General features: G+C 44.7%; 1 protein-coding gene across 3 annotated transcripts in view; it reads left to right on the top strand.

Moving 5' to 3' along the window:
* RAB27B (RAB27B, member RAS oncogene family) overlaps positions 1-23,843 on the top strand; it is a 163,291-nt gene that overhangs the window by 57,498 nt on the left and 81,950 nt on the right. For all 3 annotated transcript variants that reach the window (XM_083155206.1, XM_083155205.1, XM_083155207.1), the window contains one exon: positions 21,809-21,902. The gene's annotated coding sequence lies outside the window, so the exon portion shown is untranslated. The remainder of the gene's footprint in view (positions 1-21,808; positions 21,903-23,843) is intronic.

The raw sequence follows: 23,843 nt of genomic DNA on the forward strand, positions 1-23,843 counted from the left end.
TGTGGAGACCTGCAAAACTTGAACTGTTGGGGGGTCCAGAGGACCGAGGTTGAGAACCACTGCCTTAGGCCGACATGGTCAAAAGGTTGACGCATATAATTGGTCAACATGGGAAAGGTCAACATGAGGTTTTTTTTTTTTCATACTGTACTATCCAAGTGGACACAAAGCTTGAACTGTTAATGTAATACTTTAGCAACCTTTGACCCCCTTAGCTGTTGTATCCGACACGGCACGGGCCACTTTAATCAACTCAAAAGTTGACTATAGATATTTTGTCAGATTTTAAAGTAGGGAGAAAACGGTTACATAGCTTAAGCCTGGACTTAGCCTGGACTTAAACTGGACAGAAACTGACAACCAGCTTGGTATCTTGGAATGCCATGGTTTGCATACTTTAATCATAACTGCAGCATTACACCAAAGTGACACAGAAGGACAGAAAACAACAGAAACTCAGAAAACCAAGGGACTGCTTTGAGTGAGCTCACTTCATACTCACAACATACTACTCCTGGCTGCTTAATCTGGCTATTCAGCCATAATATCACCATTTCTACAACTGCTGAATATCACTGTTAATGCTTGTATTTGCACTGTTTTGAAAATGCCCAGCTCTACCTCCTAATGCCTTCACCTCTCCTGCTCTTCATTGATAGGTGTCCCCCAAAATGTTATTCTTGGTCCTCTTCTTCTTTATCTCTACATGTCCTCTCTGGGTGAGCTCATTTGCTCACTCGACTTCAACGATCACATCTATGCTGATACTGTAATCTACCGCTCCTCTCCTGATCTCTCTACCTCTGTCCTAACTCACCTCTATGCTGATAATACTGTAATCTACCGCTCCTCTCCTGATCTCTCTCCCTCTATCCTCACTCACCTCTATGCTGATAACACTGTAATCTACTGCTCCTTTCCTGATCTCTCTCCCTCTATCCTCACTCATATCTCCAACTGTCTCTCTGCTATCTACTCTTAGATGACCCAGCGCTTTTTTAGACTTAAAATATCTAAGACTAAAGCCCCGTGCACACTGAGGGATATATCGCTGAGCAATATATCACTCGTGATGAGCGATATATCGCTCAGTGTCCCGTTTGCATCAGCGACCAGAAAAAGATGAAAAACTGATGAAAAAGAAACTGCTGGGGGAGCCCGGCAGTGGAAATCAGCTGGTCGCAGGAGCATGTTCCTGCGACCAGCGATCACTACGGGGGAGAAAACAGGAGCACGCACCCGGCGATATATCACCGGTGCACACTTCCATTGCGGGCAATATGGTCGCTCAGCTACCATATTTCCTGCGATATTAGACAAAATCTCCCCCCCCCCTGCCGTGTGTACACAGACTAAGCTAACCTCTTCCCACCCTCCTGCATAAAACCTGACCATTTCTCACCTTAACCTGTTTATGCCCACTTCTTTCCCTTCTGTGTCACCCCTGTCTGTCTAACCCTCCCCTTTAGAATGTAAGCTCTCACGAGCAGGGTCCTCTCTCCTCATGTGCCTTTCTTAGAATATATAAACCCCTGCCACCCTGATGATTGCTTCAGTGTCCTGTTCAGGGCTGGCGCCTCCTCTAGGCAGCTTTAGGCATTTGCCTAGCGTACCGGCCACTGGAGGACGGCAGTTCGGAGCAGCCCCCCGGATAGCGCTATCTGGCGGGGGCGCTATATGCAGCAGGGGGGTCCGCGAGGTCTAAGGGGTTCCTGCGGTGCTCCTTCTACCCACAGCAACTTACAGAGCCCTGTCGGGTGCCGCCGTCCGGCCAGAAGAGAGGGAGCCGCCCGCTGTACCGCCCAGTCGGAGTTAAGTGCTGCCGCTCCTCATCATCGCGGGAAGCACTTCTGGGTTTGAAAACAGTGGCCTCACCCTGATTGGCTAAGATTCAGGCAATCAGCGTGCGGCCAGTGTTTTCAAAATGAGAAGCGCTTCCCGCGCCGCTAGCCGGCGGATGATGACGGGTGGTAGCACTTCACTCCGGCTGGGCGGTACAGTGGGCGGCTCCCTCTCTTCTGGCCGGATGGCGGCACCCGACAGGGCTCTGTAAGGTGCGGTGGGGGCACCGCAGGTACCCCTCAGACTGCGCGGACCCCCCTGCTGCATATAGCCCCCCCCCCCCCCGCCAAGCAGCCGAATTGCCAAAGACCCCCCCCCCCCCTGGGTAGGCCCTGGTCCTGTCCCTTTATGTAACTTTCCATATTTGCCATGTACTTGTCCTAAATTGTCTTGTACTGTAATTCGGTACTGTATGTGTTTTTGCTCATAACTATTCTCTGTAAAGCGCTGCGGTATATGTGTGCGCTATATAAGAACCTGTTAATAAATAAATAAATAAATAATAACCATATAATGGGTACAGATAAATCTGTTCCATTCCCCAAATCGTCCTTTGTTACATTCCAGAGCGAATGCTGGGGGCGGTCTTACATGTAATTAATATATCTACTTGTACGACACTAAGACATTTCTTGGTCCCATAGGGGCTCACCGTTTCCTCCTAGATGATGGGTCCTGTATTTATTAACGCTGCATCGATTTAGTCTCTTGCACAGCTGAACAGATCCCTATGACAGTATGTGCGCTGGCCTGGTTACCGCGTTCTAGTGACTCCAGTACCAGCATGGCATTTTATTTAAATGTCCATAGGCTCTATGTTCTTGGGGGGGTTATTCAGAATGCAGCTGTGATTTCACAAGGCGGATAATTAGCGACCGACTATGCATCCGTACAGATAGTAGCGTGCATGCGCGATGCCTTTGTGAAAAAAATCCACTTTTTTTTTTTTTTTCGCGCTAGCCGTATGCAGGTTGATTGACAGGAAGCCGCCATTTAGGAGATGTACCCGGCCATTTTCTAGGAGCGTCCGGAGAAACTTTGGCAAGCTGGATCGTTTTCGGGGTGGGCGTGGGAGGCCAGCTCTAGCCTCCATCAGCCTGTTTCTATCGCACAGGCAGAGTAGGTTCTGGGTTACTCACTGCGGGTGTGGAGTAGCCTGTAAGGAGGGCGATTTGGATGAGGCCGCGGCAGGTTTAGGGGTTATATAGAGATTTCAAGATCAAATTCAGAATTCGAATGGAAATTTTTAACTGCTTTTTTATTTTATTTTATTTTTCAAATTATACAATTCCTGAAATTGTTGTTGTTGCTGCCGGTTTACCGTCTTTCCCGTTTCGGCTTTCTTTTATGACAGTATGATCTTCCTATCCATAAGCACGTTTCTAGGTAATTGTCGTCTTTGACATATTTACCGTCAAAACACATGGTAATCGGGGCTTAGAAAAGGAATGGTCATGAATAATGCAGAGTGAAGCTCGCGCACGTTTCAATTTAAATAATTTGAATATTGCAACTTTTCTTGATGATTCTGATGGGATTTTCTGCTGATTCTGTAGAAATGTATGAATAGGTCAGGGAGACACAGAACTTAACTGAGCTGGCAAATTCAGTATGCCTATTTGCAACTCACGAGTAAAGTGTACACTGTCAGTAAAAGTAGCAAAAACATCAAAATAGGACTCGATTTTTAAATACTATGGGGGAGTAGATATGTTGAACCAAACTAAAAGCTGCTCCACCAAATGAGTAATGCGCCTTTGGGCCCTTATTCAGATCGGATCGCAGTACAAATTTGTTCTCAAAACGGGCAAAACCATGTGCACTGCAGGTGGGGCAGATGTAACGTGCAGAGAGAGTTAGATTTAAGTGGGATGTGTTGAAACTGAAGTCTAAATTGCAGTGTAAAAATAATGCAGCCAGTATTTACCCTGCACAGAAAGAAAATAACTCACACAAGTCTAACTCTCTCTATGGGTAGGAATGGGGTGGCAAACTTGCAGTTCGTGTGCACATGCATAGACTCCAAACATCGGTCCCCCGTGAGAACGCATGGGGGACCGAACAGACTTGAATAAGGTCCTATAACTGGTTTACATTTGTGTTTGGAATTGACCAAGAACAATGGTCTGGAATTGAGGTCTGTAATTGAGTTTGAGCAGGTTCCATGCTTCCTATGACGTTCTCCGCTAGAAGAAATTACATGACGGTACGCAAAGAGGAAAACCGCCTGTAGAGCTACTACTTCATGGGGTAGGGATGTACTTTCTATAAAACCATAGACTGGAGTTCTCCACAAACCACATTTTCGGATATGTGTGGCAATATTTGCATGAAGTCCTGAAGCAATGTTCTGGGTTTCAGATGTCATTATGTATCTGAAACCTGTAATTGTCACATCCTGCTGGTCCGCGCCAAGTGCTAACACATAATTATAAGTGTCAGTCCATTAAGGACGCGCACTGAAAGTCCAAGTGTATGAGAATACCCTTCAGACATCCTCCATTTCTCCCACACATCTGTCCACAAGCATTGTCATTTCACTCCATAATCTCCAGCTCATGTAAATACAGGGTGCGGAAAGGAAACGATACATTTTAAAGGTTAACAAAAAAAAAACACCTGGTGGCAGCACGGAGAGTGTGATGGTTAGCATTACTGCCTCACAGCGCTGACGTCATGGGTTCGATCCCCACCATGGCCCAACTGCGGAGTTTGTATTTTCTCCCTGTGCTTGTGTGGGTTTACTCCGGGTGCTCGGGTTTCCATCCACAATCCAAAAATATACTGGTAGGCTAATTGGCTTCCAACAAAAATTAACCCTAGAATGTCTGTGTGTACATGTGGTAGGGAATATAGATTGTAAGTTCCACTGTGGCAGGGACTGATGTGAATGTTCAAATATTCTCTGTGAAGCGATGCAGAATTTGTATGCGCTATATAAGAAACTGTTAATAAATAAATAAATGTCATAATTTTGGTTTATAATCTAAAAGTTCAGGGACAATGTAATGGGGGTTATTCAGAGGGGATCACTGCTGTGCCAATTTGCAGAAGCTTGTGAGCCAATAGTTTCTGCCCAATCACACCCTGTACAGGTCTGCGGTGACCTTTTAAAGCAATCAACACCTGAGTACGTGGATCCCCAAATATTGTATCGCGTATGCTCACATTGCTGTCTTCACTCGCCATGCTTTTCGGCCAGGTGACTTGCTGCACACTTAACTGGTTTCAATCTGTACGATCAAGCATGATAAAGTCCCCCAAAAATGGAAAAAACTGAAAAATTCACATTGACCTGTCCATGTTTTGAACATTATCACATTAACACTTTGCTTATGTTGATATCTAACTTCTGCTTGTCGAGCTTTTGGTGTTGACCTTTTGATTGTCCACCTAGAATGCCCTCCTGCTGTACGGCAGGGGGGCATTTGTTTGTGAGCTCGCCTTAGCACCCAGATACCAAATCAGTCCACCACAATAATGACCCCCTCTGCTCTTTGTGGAAAGGCACCTGGTTTTTCGGTTGCTGTCATTGTATTTGTAATGCTTACTAGAAGCTACACGTGCAATGTGTTTATAAGCTCAGACAGGTTTAGAGTTTATACATCACACGGGAGATGAGTTTTCCGCCTGGGAAAACTGAAGCTTCTCTATAGTCCGTGTGATTCAGGGACTGCGGAGAACTTCTTAGATCTGCGACGATGTGGAAAACCGAGCACATGACACAACTTTGATACTTAAAGCAGAAAAGTCTCCTCACATGATCAGAGCTTTTCAGGGTTATTCAGATTAAAAACGTTCCCAGGAAATTATCTGTCCACCTTAATTTAGCTCTACAGGGAAGCGTTATGAAACCATGAACAGTTTTAACCGGGTTTTTGTCTTTTTGGTTTAACAAAGGAAGTAAAGTCTTGAGGGGAAGACCTATATACAGTATTACATTTCTGACTCGAGCAAGACCAATGTGGAGGAGAGGGAGCTATGACACTAGTTTGAAGGTAGCAGAGGTTACTGGATAAAAACAAAATCAGAAAAGTTCAATCGGTTGACCGCTATCGTATCAACATACATCAACATTTATTCCTACAACTAATCCCCACCCTATCTCTTTCCCAAGTTCCTAATTTCAATCTACCCCTTAAAGTCTAACCCTCACTGTCCGCATCTTCCAAATGTCAACATTTCACATGGCCACATTTCAAATGATGACTTTCTGAAGATGTCAATATGGTGCCTATCAACCTTTTGCCTCATGTCAATTTTGTAATGTTGACATTATGAATGTTGACATGGCTTCTGTCAACCATGTGAAGGTTTCCCCTTACTCAGTGTGTAAGCCTAACCTATTCTCTTATGATCTACCTTGACTACCGGGATGTACTACAATATCTTGTACCATTGTCTCACTTTCTTCCTTCTACAATCCATCCAAAATCCCATAGCATGGCTCTTTCTCCCTGTTTGATCTTCCACTGACCTGTCTTCCTCAATGATAACCATCACACACTCTCTTTCTGGGACTTCTACGTGCTTTTCCCCACTTATAAATCTTCCTTCCTACCTTAGCGCACTCATCTCCAGCACTCAATCAAAACCGTCCCTCTTCACTTTTTCCAAGTGATAATACTCCTGCTTTATACAAGTTACAGTCCCACCTTGATGTGGTCATGCCTGACTGTCTCAGTCTGACTTTCATACTCTAGACCAGTGGTTCCCAACCCTGGTCCTCAAGTACCCCCAACAGTGCACGTTTTCAAGGTCTCCACACAGAATCACAGGTAACCTAATTAGCTCCACCTGTGGATCTTTTAAAATGTGTCTGAATAATGAGTGCACGTGCCGGGTGACCTGGAAAACGTACACTGTTGGGGGTACTTGAGGACCAGGGTTGGGAACCACTGCTCTAGACCAATGGTTCTCAACCTTGTTCCTCAGGAACCCCCAACAGTTCACGTTTCCAGGTCACCCTGCAGCTGCACTCATTATTCATGGACACATTTTAAAAGATCCACAGGTGGTGCTAATTACTTCACTTCTATTGGAGACCTAGGAAACTGTTGGGGGCTCGTAAGGACTGAGGTTGAGAACCACTGCTCTAGGCTTTCACTATAGCTTTTGCAAGTGGGGCCCTCTCCACTCTTAGGGGTTTAAATTTACTAAGATGGGAGTTCTATTGAATAAGAGATGTTGCCCATAGCAACCAATCATCAAAATATTTATCTTATTTATTTAGCACCTTCTAGAATAATAGATTCCCATCTTAGAACGGACAGTGTAATGGTTAGCATTACTGCCTCACAGCACTGAGGTCATGGGTTCCATCCCCACCCATGTGTTATATATACGGGGCAGTACGGATGGTGTAATGGTTACATTACTGCCTCACAGCACTGAGGTCATGGGTTCTATACCCACCATGTGTTATATATACAGGGCAGTACGGATGGTGTAATGGTTACATTACTGCCTCACAGCACTGAGGTCATGGGTTCCATCCCCACCATGTGTTATATATATATATATACAGGGCAGTACGGATGGTGTAATGGTTACATTACTGCCTCACAGCACTGAGGTCATGGGTTCCATTCCCACCATGGCTCCAACTGTGCGGAGTTTGTATATTCTCCCCGTGCTTGCGTGGGTTTCCTCCGAGTACTCCACTCCCGGCCGCCCGTCTGCCAATGTAAGTAAATCTGCCGGTCGGCCGGGGTGGGGGTGGGTATCGGGCACATGCCTGCAAACTAAGGATGCCAATCCCAGAATCCTGGGATTGAGCATTTTTCAATCCCGGACCCCGGGATTGAAAAAATGCCCCGGTATTGCATCCCTAGGTGTGTTGAAACTGAAATCTAAATTGCAGTGTAAAAATAATGCAGCCAGTATTTACCCTGCACAGAAACAAAATAACTCACACAAATCAAACACTCTCTATGGGTGGGATGTACTAAGGGAAAAATTGTCAGCTGCCCGCCCCCGGCAGCCGTGTCACTAGCTCATTTCCATGGGACCGCCCAGCGTTTTCATGGGAACAGCCGTGAAACACTGGGCTTTGCCATGGGTGCGTCCACCTGCCACCACCCCACGCCCTCCGCCCACACTGGTGGGTGCGAATGGGATAGCAAACTTGCAGTTCGTGTGCACATACGATCCCCCGTGAGAACGCATGTTCTGGTTAGAGCTGGCCTTGCAATGATAGGTCTTCCAGATATTGACCCTAGGGTCCCATCCGCTCATGAGTTTAGTGTGTGTGGGGGGGGGGGGTGTTGCTGGGAGGGATCTGAACAGATATCTCTAAGCTTTGAAATTCTAAAGAAGCTCATGTGCTTCTAAAGATGCCGTTGCCCGCCACACCGTATCTATTGCATTCTGCGGCTTGGTGCATATGGCCTTGTTTTTCATGAGGATCAATGGACAGATGAAGCCATTTGCACTAGCGAATTATCAGTCGTATTCTTTGTCCGGCCCATTCTTTCCGTGTGATCTACATCAGACTCTGAATCATGTCTATAAGGAGCTGGATGTTGGAAGAGATGATGTCCATGAGGGACACAGTCGATAGGTGGACACTATAAAGTTTGACATACATTATGGCAACCACTAAAGGTCACGAGGGCTTAGGTCATCTCATAATATTTTTTGACTTGGCTAAGGTCAACACAAGCAATAAGTTGACAATGGGAAGGTTGTCAGTCAAAAGGTTGACTTGTCGCTGCGCCATCTCGGCAGCGCACAGACTGTACTGCCTCTGCGGCGCCGAGTTTCTTTGCCTGTCAATGTATACCCATTTCTAGTCTAGGGAAAAAAATTGCATGGACTGTCACTGTATCGTCTTGTAATACTGACACTAATAGTGGCCTGGACATCTCATTCTCAACGGCTGTACCACACACAGCCTGGCAGCCATTGTGGATGATGATTATCATGTACTGCATGGCACAAATGTTGTACCACACACAGACATACATGGTAATCACCATCATCCATTGCTGCCAGGCTGTGTACCGTACTAGCAAGACAAGGGTGTAATTACCATAGGTGCAGGGAGTGCAGCTGCTATGGCATACCTCCCAACAGTCACGATTTTATCGGGACAGTCCCGATTGTCAGGGCCTGTCCCGATGTCCCACCCGCGGGCGGCAGTGTCCCGCGGTGTGGGGGGGCTGTTGGGAGTCCCCCCGTCAGCTGCTAAGCAGCGGGGAATAAACGCTGTGCGCATGCGCACAGCGTCTATTCCCGCAGCCGGTGGGCTGGGGGCATGGCTAGAGGCTCACAGAGCCTCTGGGTCATGCCCCCATAGCGGCAAAATTGGGGCGTGGCCTCGCGGAAGAGTATAGGCCACGCCCCCAAATTACGCCGCGCCTCCGGCGCGCAGGAGCATCGTCCCGCCTGCAGGGCTTCAAAAGTTGGGAGGTATGCTATGGGGCCACCTTCCCTGTCACAGTTACATGTGTTATACACAGGGTGTAGCTACCATAGGTGCAGGGAGTGCAGCTGCTATGGGGCCCAGAGCTGAGAGGGGCCACCTTCCCTGTCACAGTTACATGTGATATATACAGGGGTGTAGCTACCATAGGTGCAGGGAGTGCAGCTGCTATGGGGCCCAGATCTGAGAGGGGCCACCTTCCCTGTCACAGTAACATGTGTTATATACAGGGGTGTAGCTACCATAGGTGCAGGGGGTGCAGCTGTCAAAGTATTATATGCTATATACATTTTACAGCATTAGGTGCTAAATAGGGGCTTTTGCTATGGGGCCACATTTTAAAAAAATACAGTTAATTTAAACATTTTAAACTGGACTGTTTGAATTGGGAAAAAAATAAGAAAAAAATTGGACTGCAAAGGGTTAACCCTCTGAGTATACTAGTGTACTCCTGCTAAGGAACTTTTGTAAAAAGTGTACAACCGAAAACAAAAGTACAATAGTTCTAAATAATTAATTCTGTGAAAAGTAACTTTTCCTTGACCATTGCCCCCACGTCTGGTCTCACAGGCCTTGGCATTTCTGGTAATACAGCTACACTGAGTAAGTGAATTATGTTTTTATAACTCTTCGTGTTGGGTATTTGTGTAATACAGGGACTGGGTAGAACATCATCTTTCCTGCAGAAAATAATTCATCACCTCTTGGCAAAGTGATTGTTTTTTCATATGTGGCAGATGGAAGAATCCGATCCGTCGGGCAGGAAGAGGTAAAGCCCTAGAAAGGTTTATTATTTTTTTTCTTCCTGCTTTGTGCAGCCGAGTCGGGAATAATTTAATTGGGAAACTGGCAGCTTAATCTGAATAATTGTGCACTTGTGTATAAAGACGGCGTTGGCAGAATTCATTCCGTCCTCATTTCCAGGAAAATGTATTCTGCAATAGGGGACAAACAGGTGTGTTTTAAGATAAACAATTTATTCAGTAGAAGAATGAGAAATTAGCTAATGTTGTGGTTTTGGGGCCAGGGCCCCTCCCCTTCTGGAGGAGGGGCTATGGCCAAACCCACAGTAGGGATACAATTGTTTTGCCATAACCCCATAATGCCCCCAGAGTACCCTTCATGTGCCTCTTCATCTCTAGCATGCAGCTTCCCCTTCTCCAACAATGCCATTTACATGCCCCTCTGCTTGCCTTGTGGTACTTTTTGGTGAAGTACTGCCGCTGACCACTAGAGTGTACTAGCGAGTAACTCTTAACCATAGACAGGTCGTTCATGCTGCATATAAGATAAATCGTATGTTCAGCCGTCAAGTTTACATCGCTGGCGCTTTTTACCACCCGCAGTTTATCGCTTACAATTTCCCCTGTACTCCATTGGCAGCTCCCCTGGTAAAATGTAACAATTGGTGGATAGCAATAGCCATTCACTGCCTTGCTACAGGCTGGGAAGCAGGAAGAGGATGCTGGCTGGAATTTCCGATTTTATTGCATGTAAAAACTAAAAGTGGCACATGAAGTGCCAAATCTTATTGAAGCCTTCCTGGGGAGCTGCCGGGGGAGTTGCTCTTCAGACAAGTCAGACTAGTGTATGGGGGCCTTTAGTTTGGGGTCTGACCCACAGTCATAGCGTCAAAACCATCTTCTTCCATGCCGACACGTCGTCCCTTCCTGTGCATGTGCCTCCACAGATTGCTGGTGAGCATGGTCTCAGATGAACTCTAACTGCAGCTAGGAAGCAGCCGCTGTACTCCCATGCCATACAGCCACACATCTCCATCAGCAGCACTGGCACTGTATCCATGACAGCATGTTCCCAGGGTCACATAATTAATAGATGGGTCGTCCGGAAGTACGTTTTTTTCTGGACATTTTTATTATTGAATGTATTGTGTAGGAAATCTTATTTCTTGAAGTACAGTAGTTGATTCAGAATTTTTTATTTTTTTTCCGTAACTCATAGTTGCTTGGGAAACATTTCTTTCTAGCACATAGATTCTCAAACTCAATCCTCGGAACCCCAAACGGGTCATGTTTTCCAAGTCTCCTCCCAGAGGGTCTTATTCTAGTTCACTCTTTCTGTCAAAATCCTTCTTAGATGGACAAAACCATGTGCACTGCAGGGGGGCAGATGTAAAATGTGCAGAGAGAATTAGATTTGGGTGAGTTATTTTGTTTCTGTGCAGGATAAATACTGGCTGCTTTATTTTTACACTGCAATATAGATCTCACTTTGAAGTAAAACCCCACCCAAATCGAATTCTCTCTCTGCACAAGTAACATCTGCCCCACCTGCAGTGCACATGGTATTGTCCATCTAAGAAGGATTTTGACAGAAAGAGTGAACTAGAATAAGGCCCAGAATCACAATTGAAATCGGTATCTTCACCTGTGTGATCTTTAAAAATGTGTCAGTGGGTAATGAGTGCACCTGCCGGGTGACCTGGATCTGTTTGGGCTCCTGAGGCAGATCCGCAGTGCGACTGAATGAAATTGATCTTTTACAGGAACAGCTAGTGAAAGTGGCATCTGATTGGCTCCGCTAGTTGCTTCCTGTTGGCGTATTACGGGTGTTCTGCAGGAAATGTTTGGGGTGTCTTGTGATGTCATTGTAACCCTTTATGCGCCACGTGCCTGGTTTGCTGCGTCGGCATTATTCATGTCTATGCTGTTCCTGCGTCAGATATATGTTCCTATTCTTCAAACTTGCTCAGCAAAATGTCATGTGAAATGCAAAGTACACAAATCTATAGCCATTTATCTTCATGAGTATATTAAGTAAGTGTTTATCGACGGCGCATCTGGCAGGCGGGCTGTAATCTGTTAATCAGAGGATAGATAAACCTGAAACAGAACCCGGGTCAGTCTCCGATATGGCTGCAGCCGTCAGAACGCGTGCATCTATTCATCTGAGCATGAGAAATAGATTCGGCTTTATCTGGTGTGCCGCAGAATACGCTGCAAATGTGACTCTATCATTCGGCCTTTCAGTGATAAACTGTATTGTGAATAACTTATTTTTAGCTTGTGGAAATAGCATTTATTTAAAGGTATTTACAAGATCAATTGTTTGAATATTTATTTAGTCAATTTCATTTATGAAGCTAAAACATTTTTTTAAGGGCCATACACAGTGGGTGTAGTTTGAGGTCTGTCTATCTGTCTGTCTGGCTGGCTGGCTCCGAAACACTGCCATCTGTTGGCAGGGAGTGAAACTACATCTGTTAGCTTTGGAAGCATTTTCTTCGAGCGGACTTACTAGTATGGATATATGTTATAAACTATTCCTCACCTCTATGAGGTGAAGTTCCGCCACTGACTGCTAGAGGCCATTGGACGGACCAGATTACTTCTTTGTGTGCTAAAAGATGTCATAACAGAAATTGAAAAATCAGTTTCCCTGCCAAAATTGCTTTCAAACTTGCAGGATATGGAGAGAGGGGGCTGTGAAGAGAGATTGGAGGTAGGAGCAGATAGGGACTGGGGTTAGGCAAGTGCCCCTGACCCGCTGCAGGAGAATAGACCAGGCATGTCCAAAGTATGGCCCTCCAGCTGTTGTGAAACTACAAGTCCCATCATGCCTTGCCACAGTTTTGCTATTAGGAAATGCTAAAACTATGGCAAGGCATGCTGGGATGTGTAGTTTCACAACAGCTGGAGGGCCACAGTTTGGACATGCCTGGAATAGACACTGTGCTCCTGCGCACAGCATCTATACACTGACAGAGGATAGAGGGGGCATGGCCAGCTGCTCTGTCTGCTGGCCATGCCCTCACAGCTGTAAAATGGGTGCGTGCCTTCACGATCACAGACATTCTGCAAAGCCACACCCCTTTTCCCAGGGGGAAGCGAGTCCGCGTATATCAAAATGATGGGCGATATGGACGCTGGACTATGGAATTGCAGGTTGGGCCTGGAGCTAGTACTTTCCGTGTTACTTGCACAGTTCATAATATAATAGTATTTAAATCTCTATTTTTACAGTTTAAGCTTTGTTTTGAAGCGAATGTGCATTTAGGATATAAATGTGTTCTATGGGCCTGTCACTCTCCACATTACCAATATGCAGCAAACTTCAATACAATAACAGACCGGCTTGTTTGTTAGTCTCCCAAGGACACCTCACATTGTGTGTAACACAACGGAACATGCTGAAGTGGTTACACATTGAATGATGACATAATGATAATTATACGCTGGTTTAGCTGCTGAAATCTCTGCACTGCTGCGCTTAGTCATCTCGTATATATGTGCGCGTCGCTATAGTAAAAACTATAAATGGGGATAGTTAGGGCCCCATTGTGTTCTGCTTTCCCAGCACAGGCCCTGTTTTCGCATTGCAAATCTTTCTACTCACAAAATAATCCAGGAATCACAAAATTAGCAGCACCGGTGGCGTTAGATTTATGATTTTTTATTTTTTGTTGGGCTTTATTTTCAGACTGAGGGGAAGAGTGGGTGTGTCATCTGATGAAACCTTAGCACACATGCGTTATCTGATTTATTATTGAACTAGATCATGCGGGAACCTTAGGTTAAGTAAAAATGGAAATTTGTAATATATAATATATAACAAATATTTTAACTGAGAAAAAGGAGTTAGGTGGTGTATACAGATGGTGGTGTGGTTATCATTACTGCCTCATAACACTGAGGTCATGCGGAGTTTGTATATTCTCCCCGTGCTTGCGTGGGTTTCCTCTGGGTACTCCGGTTTCCCTCTCAAATCTCAGCCAATCAATGGCTTTCTAGTCATCTGTATGGGCATTTTTTTCTTCTCCAAGTTCTCTGCTCCTCCCGCCGCTGCTCCTCCCGGCAGCCAGCGTCTTCTAATGCCCGGCGCCCTGCTCCCGCTGGCACCGCAACAGCTTCCTCGCCTGCCCAGCTCCCTACGCAGCCTGGCTCTCTATTATCCAGCATCGCCTGCTGCCGTCCCCCGCACGGCTTCGGGGCCGGGCTGCACATAAGATTTACCAAATCTTATATGCAGCCCGTCTGACCTCCCGACTCCGACCTGATGCGCAAGGGACGCGCATCGGGTCGGACGGGATGTCTACAAGTGTGATTTGGGCCGATTTCGAAATCGTGCCCAAATCTCATAGTGTATGGGGGCCTTTAGACAGTGGGGGTTAAGGTTTGGCTGCAGGGTAGGAGGGCTAAGTTTAGGCGGCAGAGTAGGAATGTTAGCAACTAGTGGGAACAGTTAAGTGGGAGGAGTTAACCTGTAGGAAAGGAGTGACAGGGTTGGGGGGGGGGGATAGTTAAGTATACTTGCTGGAAACCTGTTGGGATTCTCTCCATCAGGATGCCTCCATTGATATTCTGACCGCCGGCACCCTCACCGTATCCCTTAGTGATGATCACCTTTTCAGATGGAATAGTCGTTAGTCTAATATTACAAAATAAAAAAGCTGGACCGTAAAATGTGTTCGCCGTCCCTACTGACTTTAAATAAAATAGGTCAATGAGACTAGGAAAAGGAAGGAGGTTTTTTTTTTTTATATATAAATCTATTTTATGAGACCGCTACATTTCCCAATCGTCAACAGACCAACTAGGGGCAGTGTGGCCGGAGGTGATACTAATAATGCAGATACTTTCTAATGTACGGCTTAGAGAATGGTGGTCAGAACATGGGACTTCACTTTGTTTTAATAAAACATTTTTCGAGGGAGCTCGAAAAATTGAAAGAAACCCAGAAGCTTACGGAGCTGGAAAGTGCGTCCTCGAGATGTATCAAGCTTCAAAAAGTGATAGAGTGGAGAGTGACACACAACCAGCCAATCAGCTCCTTATCATTTTTTTTTTTTAAACCCGGCCTTTAAAATGACAGGTAGTTGCTGGTTGGTTATCACTCTCCATTGTATCACTTTTTGAAGCTTAATACATCTGACCGATAGAGGCCCTTATTCTAGATCACTCTTTCTGACAAAATATTTCTTAGATGGACAAAACCATGTGCACTGCAGGTGAGGCAGGTGTTACTTGTGCAGAGATAATTAGATTTGGGTGGGGTTTTACACCTGCCTCACCTGCAGTGCACATGTTTTTGTCCATCTAAGAAATATTTTGTCAGAGTGAACTAGAATAAGGGACAAAGAGAGAAGTTTTTACAATTCATACATTCTCCCGCAGCGGAATACCATATGGCAGCACTGTTACTAGGGATACGATGACAACTTGTTAAAACTGGAGCGGACTCGAAATAAGTTATGGAAACAAAAGCTCTGGAGCAAAGTATGTAAATTGCAAATCAGGTTAGCATAGATTTAAGCTGACGAAAGATGTGAAATCTAATATAATAGTAAAAAAACAAACACATTTAAGTGCCTACACAGCAGAGAAGACAAACTTGGAAGGAATCTAAATGATAAAATCAATCCATGGAGAGAGAGGAAGTCAAGTTACGCTTAGCAACCAGTCCCCTCTTCTCTCATTTATAGATTATGGGGGTTATTCTGGTTCACTCCTTCTGGCAAATTCCTTCTTAGAGGGACAAAACCATGTGCACTGCAGGGGGGCAGATGTAAAATGCGCAGAGAGAATTAGATTTGGGTGGGTTATTTTGTTTCTGTGCAGGGTAAATACTGACTACTTTATTTTTACACTGCAATATAGATCTCACTTTGAAGTAAAACCTCACCCAAATCTAACTCTCTCTGCACAAGTTACATCTGCCCCACCTGCAGTGCACATGGTTTTGTCCATCTAAGAAGGAATTTTTCGGAAGCAGTGAACCAGAATAACCGCCTATATTAGATTAATGACCGCTAAGGTCTAGTCTTAATTGCAAAATGGAACATATAAGATGCATCAGCAGCTTCTGCTGATTAAAATGTAATGTAGCATTTAGTATGCATATGCAGCCGCAGTCGGACACTGAATATAGCAATGCTGCAGATCATTTTATTCAGCAGATGCTGCTTGTGCTAAAAAAAGTTGATTTGTTTTTTAAATAAGATGCAAAAGGTCTAAAAAAATCAAAAAACATGCCTGGTGATACAGGGTCACACAGATCTCAGGCATTATGTGTAATGCGATTTGTATCGCATGGAATATAGATGTATGTGAATAAATCTTAGTGAAATGTTCATTTACTCTAGGGATGTGATTCCTTATGGCATAGACCCAAACACAAGTTACTGTAGTTAAAAGACAGTCAAAACGACGGCTTCCGCAAAGGACTTTCACTTTGAGCTTTAACAGTTTTTACTTTCACTATGGGCTGTGACAGGTTTTTAGCCCACAAACTCTCCACCCCACCCCAAGTCCCTACCTCCAATCTCTGTCTTCACATGTCCCTCTCCCAATATCCCGCAAGGTTGAAACAGGCCAGTGTCCCTGCAAAAATTGCTTTATCTTTCTGTTATGACCGCTTTTTAGCGCACAAAAGAGTAATTTGATCCGTCTAGTGGTCAGTGGCGGTACTTCACCTCCATAAAGGTAAGATGTAGTTAGATATAGATATTAGATGGATATAGATGTCTTTCTTACTGGACATACAGTATCCTCTGTAGTGACTGACCTTCAGTATGAAATGTATCCAGTTCACCAATTTGAGGCCGGAGAGGTACTCCTTACTCCTCCCTGCCTAAAATCGCAGTTTTAAAATTGCTGCTTTTCACTTTCTTTCCCTTAGATCACCACAATTAGGATTAATCAAAGGTGAACTGGCCTCTTTTCATCCTTCCTAGCTGTGTGCCTGTTGTATCCTCAGAGGGGCAGATGTATTAAGCCGGGTGAAGTGATAAAGTGCAAGATGATAATGCTCCAGCCAATCAGCTGTGTTTTGAAAATAAACAGTTATGAGATGATTGGTTTGTGCATTATCTAACATTGTATCTCCTCTTTATCACTTCACGCAGGCTTAATACATCTGCCCCACTGGAATATGTGTGGAGAGGGGAGCGATGTGCGTTTTGGGGAGCACACAAACAAGGACCCTGAAGTTATTTACGAAATCATCAAAGTGATTGAACACTGCTCCTTGAGAACCACTAAATTGTTTCCCTGAAAGTGGAGTTGGCCTTTTACTGGGTAATTTCCTGGCGTAAAAAATCTCGTCTTTCTGCAAAGTTGTGTAATCACTTGGCAATAAAGGATGCAGAGAAATGCATTATCTACTGAGCAGCCGTGATTGGGGATCAATAAAACACCATTAACTTTCAGTCTTCATAATCACTTGTCAGGATGCACCTAAACTTTACACGTGAAATATATCCTCTCAGTGCTGGAAATGGAATTATATCCCCACGTAATGCGGCCTGTATAAGTTATTAGCTATATTGACGTAAATAGGGCTGATCGAGCGTCCCACTTTCAGATTTACTAATTGTAATCGAACACCGGGTTTAGTGTGTTAGCGGTACTATATCTTCTTTGCAGAGCCGTTTTAAATGAACAATACTTTTCTAACACTCCTTAATTAAAAATGTGATTAAAAGTCATTTTGCTCTTTCATTGCACGCTGGCATTTTCTTAAAATAGGTTTCTCAGATTTAAACTGGGTGCAAACTATTATATCCACTACACGGCCGATATGAGCAAATTTAGCGTTCGCATCGGTGTAGTGTGAACTCATTACTAGCTGCCCCCCTTGGCTGGTCTGTGGGGCTGCCATTTTTTGGTTCGCAGCTGCTGTGAGTGAAGTCTTGTGGATTAAGCATCACTATCCCCCTTTGAATCGTCCAGACACTCCCCCATTGTCTCAACCATGCCTAGAAAAGACACTGTAATGGAATCTGCTGCTCTATATATAAGACTCTGTAATGGAATCTGCTGCTCTATATATAAGACTCTGTAACGGAATCTGCTGCGCTATATAAGACACTGTAACGGAACCTGCTGCGCTATATAAGACGCTGTAACGGAATCTGCTGCGCTATATAAGACACTGTAACGGAATCTGCTGCGCTATATAAGATGCTGTAACGCAATCTGCTGCGCTATATAAGAAACTGTAACGGAATCTGCTGCGCTATATAAGACACTGTAACGGAATCTGCTGCATTATATAAGACATTGTAACGGAATCTGCTGCGCTATATAAGACACTGTAACGGAATCTGCTACGCTATATAAGACGCTGTAACGGAATCTTCTGCGCTATATAAGACGCTGTAACGGAATCTGCTGCGCTATATAAGACGCTGTAACGGAATCTGCTGCGCTATATAAGACGCTGTAACGGAATCTGCTGCGCTATATAAGACACTGTAACAGAATCTGCTGAGCTATATAAGACGCTGTAACGGAATCTGCTGCGCTATATAAGACACTGTAATGGAATCTGCTGCGCTATATAAGACAATGTAACGGCATCTGCTGCGCTATATAAGACACTGTAACGGAATCTGCTGCGCTATATAAAACACTGTAACGGAACCTGCTGCGCTATATAAGACACTGTAACGGAACCTGCTGCGCTATATAAGACACTGTAACGGAATCTGCTGCGCTATATAAGACACTGTAACGGAATCTGCTGCGCTATATAAGACACTGTAACGGAATCTGCTGCACTATATAAGACACTGTAACGGAATCTGCCGCGCTATATAAGACGCTGTAACGGAATCTGCTGCACTATATAAGACACTGTAACGGAATCTGCTGCGCTATATAAGACACTGTAACGGAATCTGCTGCGCTATATAAGACCCTGTAACAGAATCTGCTGCGCTATATAAGACGCTGTAACGGAATCTGCTGCGCTATATAAGACGCTGTAACGGAATCTGCTGCGCTATGTAAGAAACTGTAACAGAATCTGCTGCGCTATATAAGACACTGTAACGGAATCTGCTGCACTATATAAGACACTAACGGAATCTGCTGCGCTATATAAGACACTGTAACGGAATCTGCTGCGCTATATAAGACGCTGTAACGGAATCTGCTGCGCTATATAAGACGCTGTAAATAAATAATAAATAAATAAACACAGAGTGGACATAAAAACCCCACATAAATTCCGCCACCGTGCCACCATGCTGTCGCTATTATACAGTCATTTTTTTCCCTATTCCTTATTTTCCTAGTACGCTACCTCTGGAAGTAGCAGTAAATATATATGTATACAGGATGTCACATAACATTAATATTTTACATGTAAGTGAATGGTAACTCAATAAAAAACATCTTAGCATTGATTTTTTTTTAGTTTGTAAATAATGTTAAATAAGTAATGTGAATTACGTATGCGAACTGTTTAGGCCGAGGGTGAGAAAACAGAATCGCTTATTAAAACACACTTTCATGTTTAACCCATTCATGATCAGTGAGTATAAAAAGCAGCACCAAACCTCTCCTCTCTGTTATCTAAGCTTCAGTAATGATAAACCTCTCCTCTCTGTTCTCTAAGCTTCAATAGTGATAAACCTCTCCTCTCTGTTCTAAGCTTCGAGAGTGATAAACAGCCAGCCAATCAGCTCCTGCCTGCTATGTGACATAGCAGGCAGGAGCTGATTGGCTGGCTGTTTATCACTCTCCATTTTATCCCTTTTGAAGTGTGATTTCCCGACATTCAACCTACTGTACCGAAAACCATTGGCAGAAGATTAAAAGGCCGACGATTAAAATGTTGACAAGTCAGTCAACGTTTTTTTTTTTTCTTCTTTCTATGTCAACATAGGTTAGCATGGACACCGCCGTGCTTCGGCCTCGCTGCAGGAGGCATACTATTCTGACGTAATTCTATGCCACTAGGATCGTGAAGTAAGAAAAAGTCTGTTTCAAAGAAATTAATCGTGAAAAACTCATGTCGACGTTTTGACACATTGACGTTTGAAATGGCCCTTTGACCATGTCGACATAATGAATGTCAGCATTTTGAACGTGTCTGTATTTTTTCTGGCGCTAAATTGACTGCATCCCTTCCAAAGCAGACGTAGAAGTCTCTGTGCATAGGATTTTGCAGGAGGGCGTACAGCGGATATAATTATTAGCATTACAGTATCTCCATTACTGCGGCACACCTTTGAAGCTCCTGGTGGAATAATCCGGAACCCAGGCCCAGTTGGGGGTGGGGGGTCCCAGTGTCTCAACTGTAATGATGATAAATATGGACTATTTCTGAGACCATTTGTTATTTCTGCTTAGAAAAAGCCGACGGCTGCTGTCCACATTTGTCCTTGCGTGTTTCGATAAAACCGCACCACAATCTGCATCCTGGGCACCGTATAGTAATGCATATGCTTAAAGCCCTGTATTGAAATCTTGCACTATAGGTTCTCTTTCAATGCCGGTATATACCGAGAGCAATGAGGATTAATGCCAATTATAAGGCTTTACCCGGGCTGGCAATTTTTAAATCTACCAACAAGGTCTTCACATACATGCAGCGGGTCATCATTTGCTTGATGAGGCGGTAGAAGCAGGGTAGGCCGATGGCTACTCTCTGCAGGTACGTCTGGCCTGCACTGCGCGTGGGTGGGCAGAAGAAGGCCCAGGTGGGCAGCATCCAATGTTTTTCTGTTTTTTATGGATGCAAGAAAGATTCTTAATGTTGGCTATTGATTTCTTTATGTTCAGCTGTAGACTCCGTGTTATCCTCTGTTATATCCCGCTTGTCTTGTGTTCTAGTCTGTGTTACTGTCAATCTCCTGCATTTAGCGTTTCTGATGGAATATGATGCCTGTGATGATCTAAACGTCTTTAGGGGATCAGATGTATTGTAGCCATGTTATGTGGAAGCTGACGGGTAGAGTTAAACCTACATTTAAATATCCCTATTTTTCCGTATTGATCCACTGCACATAACATTCAGGATCAATATGCGTGACCGACAGATGGGATTCTGCTTAGCAGGTTGCCACTGTTGGTCTTTTGACCCCTGGCATCCCATCCGGGATGGGGTAAATATACTTACCCTCTCCGCTGCCCCCTTGCCCTCCCTACCTGCAGCCTAACCCCTCCGCATGAGGCTTAACCATAGCCCCCTCCACAGCCTAACCTTAACCCCCGCCCCCTCACACACAGACACACCCTAACCCTATGTCCCCTCTAGTTCCTACACCTAATAACACCTCCTGGCCACTGATGTCGGTATACCATCGCTGGTGTTGTGGTTACCTGTCGGGATTCCAGCAGATGTCATTGTGTATTCTTATTCACTATACCAGTTGTATTAATATTTTTAGTGACTAATCCCCCCCCCGGATTCTGTAAGACGCTTGCAGGGGTGCATCGTGGTGGTGGAAAAACCTGATGCACTAATAATTTATGGTCAAAGTGATGGGTAGACCCAGTGCTTTAGCTGCTAACCATAAAATACGTGGACAATTAGAACCACAGATATGTCCACCACCACACAATTGACCCTAAAGCTGGGTATAGCTGGGCGATATATCGATGTATCGTTAACGATATGTACGATGCATATTGAGGATGGATGCATCTGTATGTGTCGATGTTTTACGACAATTACAAATCTCTGCTGTTTGTCAGTGACCTAGCGACCCATTATTACCAGCCAGCAGTGCAATACTGACCATGTAGCTAGAGGAATTGAATAGTGAAAATGTTTTTATGTTTTCTGCAGGTTCCACTACTCCGAGAAGAGAAGGCAACAGACAGCCAACTGTCCAAGGGATGAGGAGCAGCTGGCAGTAGACACGTACTGAAAAATTACACCGGTACGGGAGTCATTCTGTTATAAACTGTTGTCTGTTGCGCTGTCTATATGTTTTTCTTTTTTGGGGGGCAATTTATCAAACCTTCTGAAGAGGGAATAGTGGAGAAGGTGTCCATAACAACCCACCAGATATCATTTAGAGGTGGGAATTCAATTGTTTGTCGTCGTCCCCCAAACTCCTATCTTAAGTGACAGGAGATTGCTGGGCGGTATTCAATTGATTTTGTGGATTGCGCCTAAACTAATAGGCACAATGTGAAGTCCTGGTTAACCGCTGAAACGGGTCACTTTTTGATTATTTCAGCTCGCCACCCCCCCACGTGGTGCCAGTTAAAATGTCGGCGCCGGCAGGCAATTGCGCACGAACAGAGCTACAATTGAATAGCTCCGTCGTGCGCCATCTGCTGGTTGCCATGGGGAAAACAACTGAATTACCCCCATAGTGTTTACTAAATCAATGAAAGCTGATTGGTTGCTACTTGAAAATTAACATCCATCCTTTTTTTTTTATATACGGCATCCCGCATGGTCATTCCTCCATAGGATGTATAGTAGACTGCAAATGTTTGTAGACTCTCTGTAAGTGACCTCAATCACACTGCTGGGAGGGGCCAGAAGTCATACCAACTGTCATCAACTGTCAACATGATGACATCATTTTTTTTTTTTTTTTTTTAGCAGCCCTTAATATTATTATGTAGCCTAAAATAAATCAAACTAACATCTGTGATAATGTGAGATGACGGTCATTGTGTTATCTATAGTAGAACATTTAAAGTTCAGATTTGCATCTGTCACTGAGTAATGAATACTCCGTATTAAGGAGAGTTCTGGGGATATCGGATAAAGGTGTCCTTTATTTCTGAGCAAGGTTTCTGTGGTGTTATGGAAGGACTAGCTCCGTTTCGCTCTGGAGATCTGGTTTTTTTTTTGTTCATTTATGCCATCAGATTATTTGCTATGTTATGTGTTGTTTTACATGTGAATATTGGTATATGTATGTGTCTTTAAGGAAAGTACTTATTTTGAGATGGCAGGAGCATGGGGGCGGGCTTAAGGGTGTGTGAAGGCTTATGCTGATCTCCAGGGACTGCATAACATCTGGTGCGTACAACGCTGTCGATCCCTGGGGATCCCTCCAGCACAAATATTAGGTACTTGGTAACCTGTTTATATGTGCTTAGCGAATCACCCCAACCCACCCCCCTTCACTACATGGTCGTGTACCTGTTCACTTTGATCAAGTTGCTACTGCATTACTGTCAAAGTTTTACCTCCTTTGTCTGCACCTCTTACTTGTGTAGGGTGGCCGTAGTTTTGAAGTGGGCAGAGATAGAACAAACTGTAGCCAATGAGATCGTCAGAATAGTCAAAGCAGCAGGAGTTGAGTCTTATGGGAGAGTGAACCATCGATATGTACAGTATGCCTGTGCGAGGTCAGGGATTCATTTAATGAACAGTGGCATCATGAGAGGAAGCCAGTGGAGGCAGCAGGAAGCCACAGACTGAGAGTTATGTAGTGGGAGGGGCAGGGTCCCCAGCAGCACAGAGTATATCAGGAGATGAGTGATGTGTCAGTGAGGACAGGACTGCATGTGACAGGGGAGGTGGTATGATGTGAGGAGGGGAATGAAGCCACAGGCTGGGAGTTATATAGTGGGAGGAGCAGGGTCCCCAGCAGCACAGAGTATATCAGGAGATGAGGGATGTGTCAGTGAGGACAGGGCTGTATGTGATGGGGGCAGTGACATGATGTGAGGAGGGCAATGGAGGCAGCAGGAAGCCACAGACTGAGAGTTATATAGTGGTGGGAGCAGGGTCCCCAGCAGCACAGAGTATATCAGGAGATGAGTGATGGTTCAGTGAGGACAGGGCTGCATGTGACAGGGGCAGTGACATGATGTGAGGAGGGGAATGGAGACAGCAGGAAGCCACAGACGGA

Source organism: Crinia signifera, chromosome 1 (genome assembly GCF_055691185.1).
Source record: "Crinia signifera chromosome 1, ASM5569118v1, whole genome shotgun sequence".
In the NCBI taxonomy this organism is placed as follows: Eukaryota; Metazoa; Chordata; class Amphibia; order Anura; family Myobatrachidae; genus Crinia; species Crinia signifera.